The sequence below is a fragment of the Hydra vulgaris genome, chromosome 15, assembly GCF_038396675.1.
Source record: "Hydra vulgaris chromosome 15, alternate assembly HydraT2T_AEP".
In the NCBI taxonomy this organism is placed as follows: domain Eukaryota; kingdom Metazoa; phylum Cnidaria; class Hydrozoa; order Anthoathecata; family Hydridae; genus Hydra; species Hydra vulgaris.
In genome coordinates this window covers 54,621,790-54,641,765 of record NC_088934.1, presented here as the reverse complement: position 1 = coordinate 54,641,765, position 19,976 = coordinate 54,621,790, and positions in this window count along the sequence as shown.

Genomic DNA, 19,976 nt, shown 5'->3' with positions numbered 1-19,976 from the left:
CTCGGTGAATAGAGTTACTCTTAGATTAAAAATGTCAGCATCTTTAAATTGCAAGAAACTTTAGATGATAACATCTTTCGGATGAGAGCATATTTCTACGATACTATTTAAGTAATATTCACATATATTTTTCGAATTCAAATTTGAGAATATCTCGCTAATTTCTCTTGGAGCCAACTTTTCATTTTATTATAACTTTTTTTCTTTGTTTTTACTCAGTTAGAAAAACGTGTCAGTTCACCATAAGAATCATGCAGCAAAAAACGACATTAGGGTGTGTCGATTTTTTTTTCTTCAAATATCAAAAAAGAGTAGTGAAAATTTTATGATTAGCTAAAAACAGAGAAATTTTAAAAATTAAATTTCATTAAGGTGGTAGGGATGCAAATAAGCTACTTTCTGAAATTCGTCAATGCAACATTTTTTAGTTTATTAAAACTGTTAAATACATTAAAAGAAATAGTTTGCAAAAAAAAAAAAATTAATTTTTTAAAGAGAAAATCCATAATGGGGGAAAATTTGTTAATTTTGACCCTTACAAATGATGTTTTTGAAACATGATATCTTGATAAAACAAAAGCAAAATTGAAAATCCTTTTTCACATATGTATATTATTATATTATACTCCGGATAACCCTTAGGATTCGCATAAATCATTTTACTCTAAGAGTTATTTTAGTTTTTATGAAATACTTCTTTTTTTCAACAAATGTTCATTCAAATTTTCACCTAAACTGAATTTTCTTAAGATATTAAGTGTTTTATGTAAAATCCAAGGGTCATCCGGAGTATTAGATTATATTAAACATAAATTAAAAATTTCAAGTAAAATCCTCAACTCCCTCTCGAGTTATCATGTTTTGAGTTATAGGAAGTATGCAATAAATTGAAAACAGAGAAAAATGCAAAACAAAAATAAAATGTTTAAAAAATAAATCTCCTCAGTAAGCATCAGTTTGATATGAATCTACAGATTCTTTTTCATTCATTTTATCAAAAAAATCCTTTTTTTCTGGCTAGCAATCCTTTTCTATGCTTTTTCTCTGCAGCCGTAAACTTCTTTTCCATTTGCTTAATGCGTGAATTATCTAAATTTGTTGCAGTTGCCTTTAAAATTTGCCCTTTCAAACCAAAGTGTTCTAAAACCTTCAATTTTCCTTTGCGTTCATCATTAAAATGAATAATTGCTGAATTCACACCCGTTTCTATGGTTTCCCTGCCAACAAACACAGTTTTTGGTAACCTTGACCATATGAGTCTATTTAGGGCCTCGTTTGCATTCTGGGTTTTTCCATGCACACATTTTTTTAACAAATCCTCATACATTAAATCCTTAAAAATTGGTAGAAGAAGACTCTTTATCCAAAAAAGGATTGTATTGAAGAATTTATAATCTTTTTGGCCCTTGGAACAGTACTTGCACCAACTGTTGGTATCATGAGGGCAAAATTTATGACGTTCAAGCGGATCATTTGTGTTTGTGAAATGAAACAGTATTGCATATATGGCTTTTATCATAGCATAAACATTAGAAAGGTTTGATCTAATTGTCATACCATAATAATTTTGCATGGAATTAATGCATTTATCCGTCAGTTGACTTTTTCTAAAGACAGGGGTTTTTGTACCCTTGTAAGATTTAACAAGGTTGCGTAATCGGGTTCCTAATCGTTTCTGCACATGTCCAACGCATTCAAGCTTAATCGGTGTCAAACTATGTTTTACATATGGTTCAGATCTAACAACATCATTAAAAGATCAAGTATCACTATCACCAATATATTCTTTGTAAATTATGTTCTGCTTAATAATAGACCGGAAAATATATTAACAACACCAGATGACTCCATCGCACCAGAGAATTTTTCATGATTTATTTGACAGCGGTGATCAATTTTCCATAAATCATATTCAAGTGAAACCTTTTTATTCTCCCACATTTTACATCCAAAGCAGTGCTTTGACTTTACTACCATATCCAAACACTTATTACCTGATATCGCGGTTACTACCCCATGCAAAAAGGCATGTCCTCTTTTTTGCCAGGAACCGTCAATGGAAACACGTACACATTTTATGTTATCTACTAAATCTATTTTTTAAACTTCTTCAGCAGCACGTTCCATACTACTCTCTGCAACATTTTTGTAGGAATTTCTTTCAATATTTTAAAAGAGAATGATGCCATGGACTTCAAGTTCATTATAGAGGAAAATACCTGCGTTGATCAAAATCCACAACCTATTTCCCGAAAACCAATTACAGCTCGGGTATTTACATCAAAAGTTTTGCGACCTTTAAAATCACTTTCTGGATTGTAGGAAGTCTTAGGAGATGTATAAAAAGGTTTCATCCAATCACATATTGAACATTTTATAAGTATACAATGTGCAAAACTCATTCGCTTTAAATGTTGATCAATAAGAACAACGTTAGCAGCACAATCAGGACATGCTATAAGTTCACGACAAATATATTTGCTAACACATTAAAATGAAGAAACAAGAAAAAGTCTTCAATATTATCAACAAAACCCTCTGAGTTAGACTGGTCAAAGAACTGGTATAAGAAATTTTTTTTGCTGAGGATGATTGAAGGGATTCACCAATATTACAAGGTGTCACCGTCAATTTTGGTCGTTTTGAAACAATACCATTCCATTTTTTGATTCGAGAAAAGTTTTTTTACTTTTTGATGTGTTCTTTATATTCTTATTTTTACTACTATTTTCATGAAATTCCATTGCATTAATTATTAAAACAATCTAAATTCAAAGACATACGGTTCTCCAAAGAATAAATTTTTGTAAATAATATAAAGTAAAAAATGTTCAATCATGATATTTATTCCGCTAAAGACATAGCAGATACATCCTTGTGAATGTTCTGAATAAAATACGGCACATATTATGAGAGGAAAATAAAGAATAAACTTCTGTTTACTGTAACTAGGGACGTTGCTATGGACTCTGATGACACCTCAGAGTGTTTTAAAGTGTAAATATGGACCAAGAAATATTTTTTATTGTTCCCAATGTTAGTTGCATGAAAATAGACATATCAAAGGGTAAAATTCCACCATAAAAAAAAAAGTTACAAATTTTTTTTTTCGATCATTATTTGCATCCCTACCACCATAAGCGTTAGTTCGGTAAATTTTGAATTTTTTCACTTTTGATCATTTTAACGTTTATTATTTTTTTAATGAAGTTGCACTGATAAATGTTTTTGTATCCATTATCATGATCGACAATGTTCTTAATAATACTGAAATTTAAAAATGCATATTTAAATTAAGTAAGCACTTGTGTTACCTAATAATAATTTTTACAAGGCAATGCCGTGGCTAGAGCCCCCCTCCCCCTCCTCAAAAAAAAAATTAGGCGTAAGGGTTTAAACTCTAAAAAACATTCTACAATTAACTCCATTAATTTGAATCTCCTATCTCCGACTTATTATAAACTGTTTTGACGTTTAACAGTTATTATAAACTGTTTTGACGTTTTAAAAGACATACTTTTCCAAATTTTTAAATGCTCTATTAATCAGGGAGTTTTTCCCGATGATTTAAAAATAGCAAAAATTATTCCTATATTTAAAGAAGGAGAAAAAACTAATATTAAACACTATCGTCCAATTTCTATCCTCTCTGTTTTTTCTAAAATTTTAGAAAGAATTTTGTACAACAGAATATACAATCACCTTTTATCAAACAAATTATTATATAACATGCAATATGGATTTAAAAAAAATAATTCAACAGAGCATGCAATTATTCAGCTTACAAGAAGTATATCAGACTCATTTAATAATTCTAAATTCACATTGGGAGTATTTATTGATTTAGCGAAAGCGTTTGATACCATTAATCATAAAATTCTTGCTAAAAAATTAAAATGTTGTGGTATAACAGGCAATGTTTTAAAATTGTTAAAAAGTTATTTAACTAATCGCAAACAATTTGTTTACGCCAATGAAACATTATCATCAAATTTGTTAAATATTACATGTGGAGTTCCTTAAGGATCCATATTAGGACCTCTTCTTTTCCTTATTTATATTAATGATTTATACAAAGCCTCGGATTTAATAACAATTATGTTTGCTGATGACACCAATTTATTCATGTCACACAAAAGCATTCCTACTTTATTTAGTTGCTTGAACATCGAGTTAATCAAAATATCTGACTGGTTTAAGACTAACAAATTATCTCTTAACATTGATAAAACAAAATGGGTTCTTTTCCATCCTCTTATCAAAAAACATAAACTGCCAATTAACATGCCTCATCTTGTTATTGACAATATACAAATTAAACAAGTAACAGTAACCAACTTTCTAGGTGTTTGTATAGATGAAAATCTTACATGGAAAAGTCACATTAAAAACTTATCAAGTAAAATTTCAAAAAGTATAGGAATATTGTACAAAGCAAGAAATGTTTTAAATAAACTTACTTTAGTACAATTATATCACTCATTTATTCATTGTCACATAAACTATGCAAACATTGTTTGGGGTAGTGCAAAGAAAATTAAACTTAAACCTCTTTATTGTCAGCAGAAGCATGTAGCACGTCTCATATATTTTAAAGACCGTTATACTCATGCCAAGCCTCTATTATTTGAAATGAAAGTTTTTAATATATATGAGCTTAACATTTTTAATATTCTTTGTTTTATGTTTAAATGTAAAACCAATTCATCCCCTATTTCTTTCCATAATTTGTATTCATCGAAAGATAAAAATAAATACATTTTGCGGAATGATAATTTTATAAAGCAGCCCATTTTTCAAACAAATCTTTTTAAATTTTGTATTGATTATCGCGGACCATTCTTATGGAATAAAATAGTTTTAAAAAATTTTATTAAGGATTTTATTCATCAAAGTAACTACTTTTCTTTTAAACGAAAGCTTAAAGAACTCATTTTTACAATTGAAGATGTAACAATATACTTTTGATATTTTTTTTTTTTTTTTTAGTGATCCTCCTTTTTACCCCCTATTTAACTATTGATTTATAAAAATTATATATGCATCATTAACAATTGTAATATATAGTAATGTATCTTGTATTTATAACGGAATATTTTAAGTTTCTTACTTCGTTAACTTATTTCTTATCTTGTAAATATTTTATAAATTTTAACACGATCATTTCTTAGCGGTACTCGACGACAAGACCGTATGGTCTTCTACAAGTTCCCGCGTTCTTTTATTATTTAATAACGATTATTATATATATATGTTTTTATTATTATATATTTGTATTTAAATTTTGTAACGAAATGCTTATTTATAATGTAATAAAAAGAACAAAAAAAACAAAAAAAGCAAAAAAAAAAAACTTGAGTTACATTATCTCTTTCTCCTCGAATCTTAAGAATCTTAGTTATAGCTTCTTTTCTTTCTTCTGTATTTTTGCTGCAAAGTATGGCTTGTAAAATGGCTTCCAAATGTGCATACCATGGCATAACAATATCTAAAACATTTTTATTGTATGTTCTAAGTAACTCTTGTTGATACAAAACATGTCTAAATCCCTCTATCAAATTTGATTTCACTTTAATGTTAAACGAGTTAGGTATGTAAACCATAACAATAAAATTTACAATTATTTGTAAATTTTCTAGATTTTTACCAGTAAGCCCATGATTAGACACCCAAATTCTGCAAAAAATCGAAGTGCTGTTGTTAGCCATCTACTTTAAAGTGAAGTTTAAATTGATTTCAATTTCAGTTGCTGTGTCAAGCATTTTCCCAAGTGGTCCAGACCATTTATTATAAGAAAGTGTTGTGCCATCTAAACTTTAAATTAAATGCCTTAACCCTAACTCACCAATCTGTAGATCACAAACAATCCAATCTAACCTCCTGTTTAATTTTTTTTTCTAACCATTGCATGACACCACCTGCCCAACCTGTATTTACATTTGTGCTATCTCCTCCAATAGCCATAAGATTTTAAATTTGATTCTTATTTTTTAACCAGTCAGCCAAGTGATCAGTAATAATTTCTGCTTTTTTTTTTACCAGCTTTCACATATGGAACGAAATGAAAAAGATAGTTACCCCCAAGGTCTTTTACAACAGAGTAATGTTCCTCTTTAATGAGACTAGGAAAATTTTTTTCATTCACCTCTATAAATATTTTTGTAGCATCTACTCTCCCATCAAAAAAAAGGCATGTAACTGGGTATTTTTCTAGGTCTACCTTAAACTGATTGTCTAATTCTTTTGCTAATTTTTCTTGAGCCCTTTTGATCTTGTTATGATCTATAATAAGATGGAAATCACTCTCGCTTATAAGTTTTGCATCTATCAAAGTAGCTGTGGCTATTTCAGCTGTTTGTTTTAAAGTTGTTTGATGTTTCATGCTAGCCAGAGTGATATTCTTGATTTTCATAGTATTATACATTGAAAATGTTTGATTCAGGGAAGCTTCACAGTTAGTTGGACTATCTACTTGGATTATTTTCTGCTTACTATCATCTTGAAATGCTATAGAGGAGCTATTTGCGTAAACTGTTTCAACAGTTTCGTCACGTACATGATCCTAAAAAAAAATACATGATCCTAAAAAACTTAACTAAAAAAAAGATACAGATTCATTTTCGTTCAGACAATCTAATTTTTCAAATTGTCATTTGTTTCATCCGGCTTAAAATAAAAGTAATATATATATATATATATATATATATATATATATATATATATATATATATATATATATATATATATATATATATATATATATATATATATATATATATATATATATATATATATATATATATATATATATATATGTGTGTGTGTGTGTATGTATGTATTTGTATATATATTATAATAAATGTTTGTATATATTATATTGTAGTATATACAAAATAATTTATAAAGCCTTCTAATTAATCAGCTACCTTTTTTTTCTTTCTAATTGATACTTTTTTTGTTGCTTTTTTTCAATTTTTTTCAATTTTTTCCTATCTAAACCACCAATATGAAAAGTTCCGAAGCTTCCTATTTTCGTTCTCTGAGAAAGAATGAATTGAAGCTCTACAATTGGTATTTTCTCTTCTCTCTTACATTTGCATTTTTATATAAATTTTTTCCATACATTCTGAAGCACGTGTGGTCCGAATATGAAGTATAAATGAAAAGAAATGTATAGTTACACATTTTTAGTACTTATTTTGGTAATAATCAAAATAAGTAATAATTAAATGAAAAATTATTAAGCTAGCGCTGAAATAATTTCATTTTTAAAAATATCACTCCTATTAAAAAATTATAAAATTATATTTTCTCACTACTCTTTTTTCTAACTTTAAAAAGTGCATTTTACCATAAAAATTGACACACCCTAATGTATATATATGAATTGATTTTTTTTTTTGTCAAAAGCTCTTGGTTGACTTAAGGCCAGAGATGGTGTCTCGATAAAAAGGCTAATTTAGGGCAGTTGTTAATTGCAGTTTTAAAGATTGTAAAGATTGTAAAAAAATTTTATTCAGCAAAAAAAAAAAAAAGTTTCAAAGATTGTAAAAATGTGAATTAAATCACCTCAATTCAAACAGTTGAAAATGATTATGATAAAGCTTTTATTCTAATCTTGAAATAAATCCTAAATGTGTACCTTCCATTTATTATTATGTTCAGAAATCTTTTTATTTTTATTTTTTATTATATCTTTATAAAATTTCTTAATTAATATGTATAAAGAGTTAAGTTTGTAACCAAATAGGAATGATTGTAAGTATATTGAATTATTTCTTCGTATTTTTGTAGTTTATAAAAGTTTGTTTAGGTTTTTAGTTATGTTATGTATGCATGTATGTATGTTTATATATATATATGTATATATATATATATATATATATATATATATATATATATATATATATATATATATATATATATATATATATATATATATATATATATATATATATATATATATATATATATATATATATATATAATATATATGTATATATATATATATATATTAAAATAGGGACATATATATATATATATTAAAAAAGGGACAATAATAATAAATTTAAACAATATTAAAGAAACATATTAGCCAAAATAATTTGATTTCTTTTATTATTTTTTTTATTAAATGTCACAAAAAGCAAAAGATAAGAGAGTACTAAAGAATAAACAAACAATTTGTAACGTAAACTCTGTTTTTTTTTAAAAAAAAATTTAGGCATCTCTTCAGTAATCTATCACAAGTTCAATAGAGACTAATTCACCTTCAGATACTGTTTCTGTTTCACTATCGTATTCTACAGAAATAGATTTTTCTGGTTCAATTTTAAGTCTTTTTTTGGATATATATTTTTTATTTTTACTTTGTGTAACACCTTTCTTATCACCATCATCATTTTTCTCATTTAATATGTCTAAAAGACTCTGGTCTAAAGCTTTACGAGGACTCAAGATGTTTTCACTTGGTAACTTGGTATACACGGCATTAGGATTAAGTGGCATCAAACCACAAGCTACAAATCGACTTATTAAATTGTTTCTTGAACATTCATTAATGGATGTCATTAAATCATTCAGGAACTTAGAGAAATCTTCTTTTAGTAACGTTGCAAATTTTTTACCACAAGAGGTAAGTTTCCAAACCAGAAGTATACTTCTCCATGCTTTTTTTAATGGTGCAAAGAATGCAACATAAAGAGGTTAAAACATATGAGTTGAATTGGGCAGAAGGCATATGAAAACATTACAGAGAAACAAGCCTTACTGCGATTCATTATTCTCTCAGAGTACTTAGTTTCATGTTTCATATCAACTTTTTTTATTTCCAGGGTCATCACGCGAATTTGTTTCATCATAATTCCAAGTGTTAAGAGGTGGAATTCCTTCAAGCTCAAGTCTAATATTGTCAAAATAAATTTTTAGTTTTTCTTTGTTGATAGCTGCATGTTTTCTTATAATATTTGATGCAATTCTATGGGTTAAATGTGAACATTTCATAAAACTTGAGACCCAATCATCACCAAGAATATTGTTTTTAAATATTTTTACAGTACGATTTTGCAATTTTAAATAACTAGCTAATAACATTTTAACATCAAGATTATTTAATGGAAATCCCCAATCACACATAACCTTGATTCTAGATGAAAATAACTGCTATTTATCATAAATAAATATGGTTGGCGCACCAATGCATTTTTTATGCTATGACTTCATTTTATTATGTATAGTGCTTCCTGCTATACTAAACCTTTTTAAGGCTTGATGAATAGACATACGCTCATTAATTGCACCCATACACTCTTTCAAAAGAACTAGTATTAGAACAAGTGTTGTATGCACATTTTCCAACACTATGCTTGTTATATTTACGAGATATTAGGCTTTAAACAAAAGCAAATATAAACAACACAAGCAAACTGCAATGTAGTAGTTTATTAAACTATTATATAATTTTATTAAATTGCAATTAAATTTAAAAATAAGAGTCTATAAATTTTAATTTTGTTATAAAGTTTAAAAAATTATGATTTAGCAGCAACAACAACAAATAGTTTAACAAGAAAATATACTTTTTTTAAAATCTTAAAATACATTCCTGCTAAAAACAGTTTTTCAAAATAAATTATTTGGATAACATGCTTCAAAAAAATATTCTAGTTATAATAAATAACGATCAGACTACTCTAAAATGAATATTATTCACTTGGCCAAAGTTACCCCAAAAGAGTATAAACCTACGGGGTAACTTTGACCACCTGTAAAAAAACGAGAATGTTGTTACTTTACCCAAAAAAATTTTCGCTTAATTTTATCTGAACGTTTGTCTTTAAAACAGAAGTAAAACTGAGTTGTTTGCTATCATTTTTAACTTCACCCAGACAACATTCTGTTTTACAGTTTTTGATTGCGTTTTACCAAGATGTAGTTTTCATTCTTTTTCACTTATAGTAAAGAGCATTTTGCAACAAACTTCAGATCAAAATTTAAGCATGAAAGACTGCATTTTCAAATAAAACAAAAATAGTAAAACATTACTTAACTGTTTAAAAGATACAGATGTTTAATGAAGATTTTTAAAAGTGGCCAAAGTTACCCTGCTGGCCAAAGTTACCCCGGTTTATGGTAGTATTTGCGTGTTTATATTATGGCGTGAAATCGCACGCCTTCCTGGCCAAGCCTGGAGGTATTCAAATGCTGCTGTCTCCATGTCAAGAGCAGTTACAAATTGTTTAGTGAGGTTTAACTTGATGTGTAGCAGTGGCATAAGCACTTTATGAAGTTCTATCAGTGGCTCCCACTTCACATTACTTTTCTCAACAGAAAACTCTTTCCGTTGTGGCCAGTCTTTTGGTCGATAGTGCGCCTTGTCACGGCTGTCCCAGAGTCAGAGGAAACATGTAAATTTCGTGAAACCTCCTTAAAGACCCATGAAAAATGATACCATTTAAAGTCACCAATGACCTCCCATCCATAGTTATCATACTTAAATGCACTCAACAACATGCAAAGAGTGGGCCATTTTTAGATACGGGTAGTTGTTTCCGATTTGAAGCAACACGACTTTGAGGCTCCAGGATGAACTGCCTATAAATAGGTGCCATTCAATAGAATTACATTTAATTTTGTAAACCCGAAGTAATTAAATTGTTCATGCTTAGATGTGCTTCGTTTTTTTTAATGAAAATAAATTAAAACACATCTAAGAAAGAAGCAACTGTTCAGTTTACCAAGTGCTTTCTTGCAATATTCTGTAGGCCTCGCTCATTATACGAATTGTTTCCATGGAATACTTTTTTGCTCTTGTCTTTATGAACTTTCCACACACATATCAGAATGAATCAGCTAGATTTAAAAAACCTCTTGATGCCATATCAAATAAATAACTTCTCTTTAACTACAAAGCATTAAACTTTTCAGTCTGCAATAACACAAATTGAAATCTTGGTTCAACACACCTGTGCTTTTATACTTGTACAGTTACTTTTTGGAACGTTTAAGAATGTTCTGAGAGTTTCTTGAAAGTTCTGGAAGTTTCTTAAACGTTCTAGACTGTTTAGGAATATTCTAGAAACATCTGTACAACTCTAGGAGTTCAGCAATATTATAGGAGGAAACTTGGCATTGAAAGCAAATTGAGAATTTTCTCAAAAGCACAAGCTTTTCCAAATTTTATTGTCGGGGTCACAGAAGCAAAGTTTTTGTGGAATAACAACGATTTCCTTTCTGTTCTAGACCTACCGGTTAAGGAAAACATTTCAACCCAGGAACAGAACAAAAGTGAAAATTTGTTACATAGTATACTTTGCGGAGGGTAATTAAGTGATGTGTGGATGTATTAAAGATTATCGTTGGGTTTTATGAAAAGCTTATGGGTGATTTGGGCTAAATTAAAAGTAACATTGAGGAAGTTAACTGTTTTAAGATTTGTTTTTATATCTACTTGAAATTCTATATCTTTAAACTTTTGGATTATGTTTTTTGACATTCTATCTATTTTTCGGCCATTTATATTTACATTTATTAAAATTAAATAATAATTGTATAATATAATTATCACATTGAGCATTTTTATACTACAAATATAGTGGTATTATGAATTTTTTATTTGGTTGATAGTGACACCTGAAATGTTTGGCAACAGTTAATTTTGCATAGTTACTAGCTTAAGTTTCTTAAAACATTGAAATTACAAACAAGACTAATATTATTATATTTATGCTTATAAAAAATTAATCTTTTACCCAATTACTAATTTTAGGTGTTTTTATGCAGTTCAAGGCCTTTATTTTACATTTTATGAAACTTTTACATATTCCATATAAAAAAATAACCTTAAATCTGAAATCTTTTTGTGTATATTACAATATAAAAGTTTTGGTTTAAAATTATTTTTCAAACCAAAACTCATATATTTTGATAATTGTAAAACAGCTTTAGCTTGCTAAAACTAAAGCTGTTTTACAATTATCAACCTAATGCAACCTAATGCAAATAATAACTGCAACCTAATGCAAATAATAGTTCTGAAGAAGAAAAAGATGCAACTATTGGCACCAATCTTTTTGTTTTGTTTAAGTACCTAAAGTATCAAAATTCAAATTGAATCGATATTGGTTCATTTTGTAGCCATTGTTTTTTATTCTCTTCGAAACAAATATATATATATATATTTAGAACTTTTTTATATATGTCACCTTTGCCAAAGATGCTTTATGAAATTGATAAACCATTATTTGCTGTTAAATTCAAGCCATTTACAACTGCACCCAAAATATTAGGTTAGCTAACTTCAAATTCTTTTAAATTATTTATGAATAAATATCAATATTTTTTGTGTTTTAACTATACAAAAATATGAATTACATTTACAAAATCTTTTAAATAGATTATTTATATAACTAACTCTATTTTTTAAATAACTTCTATCAATAAGCCAGTTCTATCAAAACTTAAAACTGCGATATATAAATGTTTTGATATTTTTTTACGTCGAACATCTTTTTTTCGCAATTCGTCATCAAGACTATTAGCCTTCTGAAAATATGACAGAGCTTGTTGTTTCAGTCGTCGAGCTGTCCGTTGGTTTTGTAGAACTTTTTATTTCGTTTATATTTGATACACCTAGACGAGCTCCGACAGGAGCAATAATTAGTTGATTGTTATATTTAATTGTACTGTCCATTTTTAATGCAAAATTGCTTGCAATCATGTAAGCGTTTGGGATTAAACAGTAATCAACTGGTCTAGATGCGTTTTGCATTATTGTTTGATAATTAGCTATATAATCTGTAGTATTTTCTTGGCAATGAATACAAGATTCTAGCGCGTTAATAAACTCTTGCTGAGCTAAAACAGCGCTCGCGTTTTCTCCAGTTATTGAACTTCGGGTGCTTATTTCACTTACAAAAGGCAAATAGCATATTCACGAATACTTTCTGAAATAGCCACAAGACCAGATTTAGTTATTCCATCCGTTTCATCCGGAATTTGACCTACAATTAAGTTAATAATACAGAAATCACCTGTCTTACCATCTTGAACTAGCTTTCTTGGTTCATAATTATATTCCCAATATATATTTTTTTTCTGGATCAGTATTATACTCATCTTTAATTTTTTCAAAAGTGGTTTTATTAGAATAACATTTAAAAGGATCAAAACGTTTGTTGTCCGGGAGTGACACACTAAGGCGCCATAAAATACAACATGCAGTATAATACAAATGAAAGCGAAGCAAAGAATATGCGAATGGGTATGTACAACAAAACATTAGTGTGTTAACATCACAGGCAGACGTTGCTACATATACTGCAAAATCTAAAAGTGATATATAGCTTACATCACCGTTTGGTGTATAGTCCTGTGAAACGTGAGGTTGTTTAAAGCTATAAGTTAAAAAGATGATAGCGCTGTTTAAAGCTAAAATTTTTATTTACAACAATGGTTGACATTTCTATGTCTGCAATAGTTAGTGGACAACTCGACGCCCCTGCTAAAGTGTAATAAATTGCATCCCTTAATTTTACATCTTTAGCTTGAATAATATAGTTCGGTAGATTTTCAAGAGGTTTATAAACAAAATCACTCTTATACTCACTAAAAAGATAATAATGAGGGCCTCCTTCATTATACCAGCCATCACTACCAGCCGGTGGCTTATTAACCAAGTTTGGTTGTTTATCTTGATCACTATCTGATTTGCAATAATTTTTCAACCAACTATTCATTTTCTTATAATATTCTGGAAAAGCAAAATAATCTTTATTTTTAGGCTTTCCAATATTAATCCTTTTGTTGTCAACAAAATAAAGATTAATGGTAAAATATTGTTGTTCCAATTTATTAAAGACTTGAGATTTTATAACAAGCAAAATTGAAACTGCTAATAATAATATTATATTATTGGACTCTGCAAAAGTCTTTGATTCAGTTTTTTTATTGAAATTATGCCGCAAGCTTTATGGTTATGGTTTTCAATCCTATATCCTACAATGGTGAAAATCATTTCTCGATAATAGAAAACAATAACAAGTTCTGAGTGAGTTTATTTCAGATTGGCAGGAAGTCACAAGTGGAGTTTCCCCAGGTTCTGTCCTCTGTCCACTCTTGTTTATCATATTCATAAATGACTTAAAAGTAAACATACTAAATAAATGAGAATTATTTGCAGATAATGCAAAAATAATTTCAGTAATTTATAATGAAAGTAACAACAATGCTCTTCAAGAAGACTTAAATAAGTTATTAGACTTGTCAAATAAGTGGCCTATTAAATTTAACGGAGAAAAATGTAAAACAATGCACTTTGGTAATTTGAATCATAAATTTAATTACAAATTAGGAGATCACATTTTGCAAAAAACAGAAGTTGAAAGAGATTAAGATGAGATAATATCAAATGACCACAAATGGAAAAATCATGTTATAAGTGTAGCAAATAAGGCAAAGGTTTTTTAAAACACGGATTTAAATATCTTGATATTTCCATATTAAAGTTGTTATACAAGTCAACACAGCTTGAATATGCAGTATCTGTATAGAGCCCAATTTGTACTAAAGATATTAAGAGACTCGAAAATGTACTGCGTAGATCAACAAGGATTGAATCACTGTTATGAAGAAAGGAGAAAAGTATTAGGTTTACAAACCTTACAAGAAAGGAGAAGAAGAGGCAACTTAATAGAAATGTTTAAAATATTAAATTCAACTGAATATATAAGATTTAAAGAGCCTTTGAGTTTTTATAACAGCATGTCCAGATATCGTCATGATAAAAGACTTCATTGACAATATACTAAAAAATTATGCAGGTATTATTATTTAACAAATAGAGTGGTCGACGATTGGAATTTAATGCCACAGGATGCAATCGATTCTGCAAGCAAAAACACGTTGAAAAATAGAATAGACAAAACTTTGAACTTTTGATACCAAATTCTATTTACGAGTTTTTTTATTTTATTTACGAACTTTTACATTTAACGGCTGTTACAGTCAAAACTCTACGTAGTTTTTTGACTCACCAAACTTAAATAGTTTGTACAGCAATTTTTATATTGTATTATATATTTTATTATATTATATTATATATTAAAATTTAATGACATTCCAATATTGCCCCATTTAGAAAGAGCAATATTATCATTTGGCAAAAGATAAAGTTTTGTTCCTGGCTTGTAGTAACTCATTCTTTTTAATGATTAATGTTTTTTTATTTCTAACACTTTATCTTTTTTCTTTATATCTACTAGCTACTCTAATAAATAAAACGCCAATATTTAAAAAGAGAATCGATAAATTTTCAGCTAAAAGTCCGACAACGTCGGATTTTTGGCTGAAAATTTATCAATTCTCCTTTTAGGAAAACGCGAAATATCCAAGATAATATACTTTCAATACTACCTGGAAGGGCGGAAGCAATTTTTCCAGAAATCCACTTTAAACCATTAGCTAAATAATCTAAAATATTTTTTTTAGGTTCAGGCTTAGAGCCAGATTTTGAAGAATTTGGGGTACCGCCTAGTTTTGAAAGACTTTCCTCTATAGCTGCGATTATCGCTCCTATAGCTTTAAGAACAGCTGCTACTGTCACTCCTTGTTCTCAAAAATTTGTTCGTACTTTATCACGTAAAGTTGATTCTCTATAATTAAGTAATTGATTAATAAAATAGCGTATTTGAGCAAATTGATTTTTAACCCCGCTATTCGCTTCTTCAAATGATCAGTTTAAAGTATCTAATTCATCTTCACATTTTGTTATCCTCTCTTCTAGATCAGCTTGCGTTCTTCCTAATATTTCTATAGCAACCTTGTGCTCTTCATCTCAATTTGTTTCTTGATATTTATTTTTTTATTTTTTTACAGAGTTAAGAGTACTTTTCTATTCACATAACTGGGCATCAACTTTTTTCCTTTCCATTATTTTTAATTCAATATTTTCTCGAGCGCAATTTAAAGATTCTCTAGACAATGCGAGCACTTTTTTGCGACTTGTGGAGGTGTACAAACACTTGATATTAAACTTTCAGTAAAATCATATATTCCATTTATCAATCTTGAGATTGTTTCATCGTTAATTTCTTTATTTACAACCTCTTTTAATTCATTAACCGTTTCGAAGTCTTTATTGATCTGAAGATATTACAGCGCTGAAGATATTACAGGTTTTGTTGCAAATCTTAAGCCCTTATCTTGTAATAAAAATGTATTAACAGATAAAAGCTGTTGAAACACAAACCCATTATTTTTAGTTATTTTTACTTCCCCCCCCCCCCCCTTCATTTTCACTTTAAAAAACAAGATTACCTTTTTTTATCCAAATCAAATGTGTCATTAAATCTTTTTCGGTCAATGAAAAAACTTTTTTTGATTTAACATAGCTTAGTCTTATATTAAATTCTTCAATAATTGCATTTTTTTATTTTTTCACTAGCGTCTGGAGGCTCCAAATCTTTGATAATTCTTTTTTTTTTCCACTCTAACCATTCTTCTTCACTATTTCCTAAAGGCCTATACACTACTAAGGAATCGATTTGTTTAACCAATACATCATCTAATTCCTGCAGAAACTCTTTACTACCTTCACCGACTTGATAATCATTTTGGTCAATATGTGCAGTAATTTTGTTGTCAATTAAAGTAGTTTGCTCATTATAATCTTCATCAACAACGCCCCATTTAAAATCTTTTAAACCAATTACTTCGGGTTCAACCACTTTTGGCATTTTAGATATTTTTTTATATCTACTATTAGCTTTTGATCAATATATTATAAAGTGACCTGATCTCTAATTTTACTACACAAAACATTAATATGGCTTCAAGCCTAAATAGTAGCTATGGAACTCTATTAAACCCTAAGCGGGATTTAGGAACCAGACATGAACCTAAAGGAGATAAACAAATTATAACAGTAAACTTTGGCCCATCAACTATTGCTTCACCATCAAAAACTACTTTACTAATCCTTTTTTTCATCTCTATCTCAAAACATGGTCGTCATCCCTGGGTCAATCCGACTAACTTTACGATATTATTTTAACTAGAGGTACAGATATAACTGCCCGTCTTGTCATAAATCTAGAACGCGCAATAATTCAAAAATTAACAGTTAGAATGCAAGGTCAAGAAATACAATCATTAATAGATTACGGTAATTACTAAAGCGTTCGAACTCTTTTCTTACCAGCCACTCAGCAAGCTTTCCCTGACAGATTAATTCAAGATATTAATGACCAAGTTGATCCTGGAAATCTAACCCTCTTAAGATCAGCCTGTACCTTAGGTAGTACTATCGGACCTAATGCCACAATTTTGCTCGCTTAACGATGAGGACCAGCTCCTAATGGGTCTAAGTATTGCACTCCTCTCGAGTTTGAACTTTTTAACACAAAAGGCCCATTTCACTCATTAAGTTATGAAGACCAACTAGAATATGAAATTATTTTCAGTAATTGAACTTAATTTATTATTTCTACTGACACTTCTGCAACTCCAAATTATTCACTTAACAACATTGCTTTGCAATACAAGCCTGTTTATAACCCACAGCTAGTAAATGAAGTTGCCTTAGGAAGTGTAAGCCGCTTTGAACTCGCTTTTGAACGAATAATTGCCACCGCTGTATTCAGAGCGACGCAACTCAGGCTTCGTGGCTTTTTGATGTAAACATCTCATGTGGAAGTCTCGTGTACGTTACCATCTACTGCCCTCAGTCAACCGATTTTATCGAACGCTGTAATGAATGTCACAAAAGTAGATGTTCTAATAAATGTCAGCCTAACCTCCTTTATTTAAACGGAATGGTACAATACCATTTCTTTGAAGAAATTTTCCGCTGCCATGCTGGTTCATCCCGGAACTCAAGTAATGAAGCAAACATTCTTAACTACGAAAATGTTTTTCAAGCTGTAACACCTAATAGATTTTATTCAGGCACCCAAAAATTTTTAGCTATTAATTTTAGATCTGCAAGCGACCAACATCTATCAGGATGCGGACAAAAGCTTGAAAATACAAGTGATGGTATCCAAATTACTATTACTCGGACAGCGAGTGCTGGTACAGTCGACGATCTCAAATACCTTGTCATGGACGCTGTCACTCAGTTCGAGCAAGGGCGTTTCCGTAATGTTGCTTACTAAAGGCGCAAAGGAAAAGTAAAAAATGAGTGTGGCGTGAAAGTTTTTTACTCCTGCTGTTGTTGCAATAGGTGAACACATTTTGACACCTAAAAAATACAGACGTAAAAAGTTTTTTGTACCTGTAAAAAATGCAGGCGTAAAATGTTTTCTGTACCTGTAAAAAATGCAGGCGTAAAAAAATTATAAGTAAAAAAAAAGGCAAAAAACACACATTACAAATTAAACCCCTTTTTCGAAAATCGTAGCCCTAGAATCCAGGTGGGGATGCTCTTTATTTATAATTTTTTTTTCTTAACTGTAAAAAAAAACTATACCTAATAAGTTTTAAAAAGTAAAAAATATAGCTTAAAAACAAAAAATATATAAATAAACCCTTTTTTTTGAATCGTCACCTTAGACCCTTAGGGGGGGGGGGGTGATCCATTGACGACCAAAGTAATTACTGTTACCAAAAGTTTATTAAAAGTAATATGTAGTGATAAATTTCAAAAGAAATTTAATGAGTTTGTATAACTTTAATTATTAAGCTATTGGGCTCATGACTTGAGCTTATTAACAATTGATTAGTATCACTTGAGTTAAGTCATCTGAGGATTTGATAATAAGTAATTTAAAGTGAAGTTGTACTAACAATTAAAAAATAAATTCTAAATTTTATTTTTTAAATTTATAAATTCTAAACTTTATCGTTTTTTTATCGTTATACTGTTATTAAATATTGATTTAGTTTTTAAAAATTGGTGTTTTCAGAAGACTAACTAATCATTTTTATATACATGCATATCTATGTATATTATATTTATTATAATATATACCTATATGTTATAAAATACATGTTTGAAATATTGTATATTGACAAAGTGCTTAATTTGTTGATTCAAGGAGTGTTTTTTTTCAGTGTTTTTTTATACATAATGTAGACATTATTTACTTTTACTGATTTTTAAACAACACAAGTTAGAGTAGTTTGTTTCAAACTTGTGCTCCTTGTATATAACTTGCTGCACAAGATGAGATATGGTATAAACGTACATCTCAATATGCTTCTATTATCATATTGATTAGCTAAACCAATGGTTATCTTCCACTGGAAGTTCCTGGGTGTGATTTGAAAAATTGCTTTAGAAAATAGTTGATGGCGGATAGTCAATTTTAAAATGTGGAATAGATTTCATAAAAAGTTGTAGTTCTTTGATTTTCGATTTGTCTGGAATGCTATGTGCTATAAACTTTACAACAAAAGAACAAATTACAATAACATCTTTAATTGATCAAAAACCGTCTCTACCTTTTTTGATCATCAAGTAAACTTTTTGAATTATCATCAAATAGAAATGCAGTGCAGTCCTTACATTTAATAGACCTTTTTCCCTTATGTACTTCACCACTTCTTCAGAAACAAATCCCCCTATGTACTTTACCACTTCTTCAGAATATTCAGACAGTTGTGATAGCTCCATAATACTTAAAATAAAGTTAAATTATCATCATTAAATTTATATTCTTGATGATTCACAATTTTTCTTGTTACAGACAGTATTCCTGGTCTAAATAATTACCAATTATATGTTTCGTAATGAGTGATGTAGTAACAAACACCGATTCGTTGTCATAAACTGTTTTGCTGATGGATTGTTATTAAAACCACCTTGACTTCAAAAAGCACTAAAGAACATTTCAATATGATCTTAACTCAGCTTGGATGTCAACAAGAATTTGAACTGGTTAAATGTTTGTCTCTTAAAGCTCTACATAAATCTTACATTATACAACATTTACACAGTACCGACTACGATGGGGGAGTCAAGGTGCTAACCTACACTA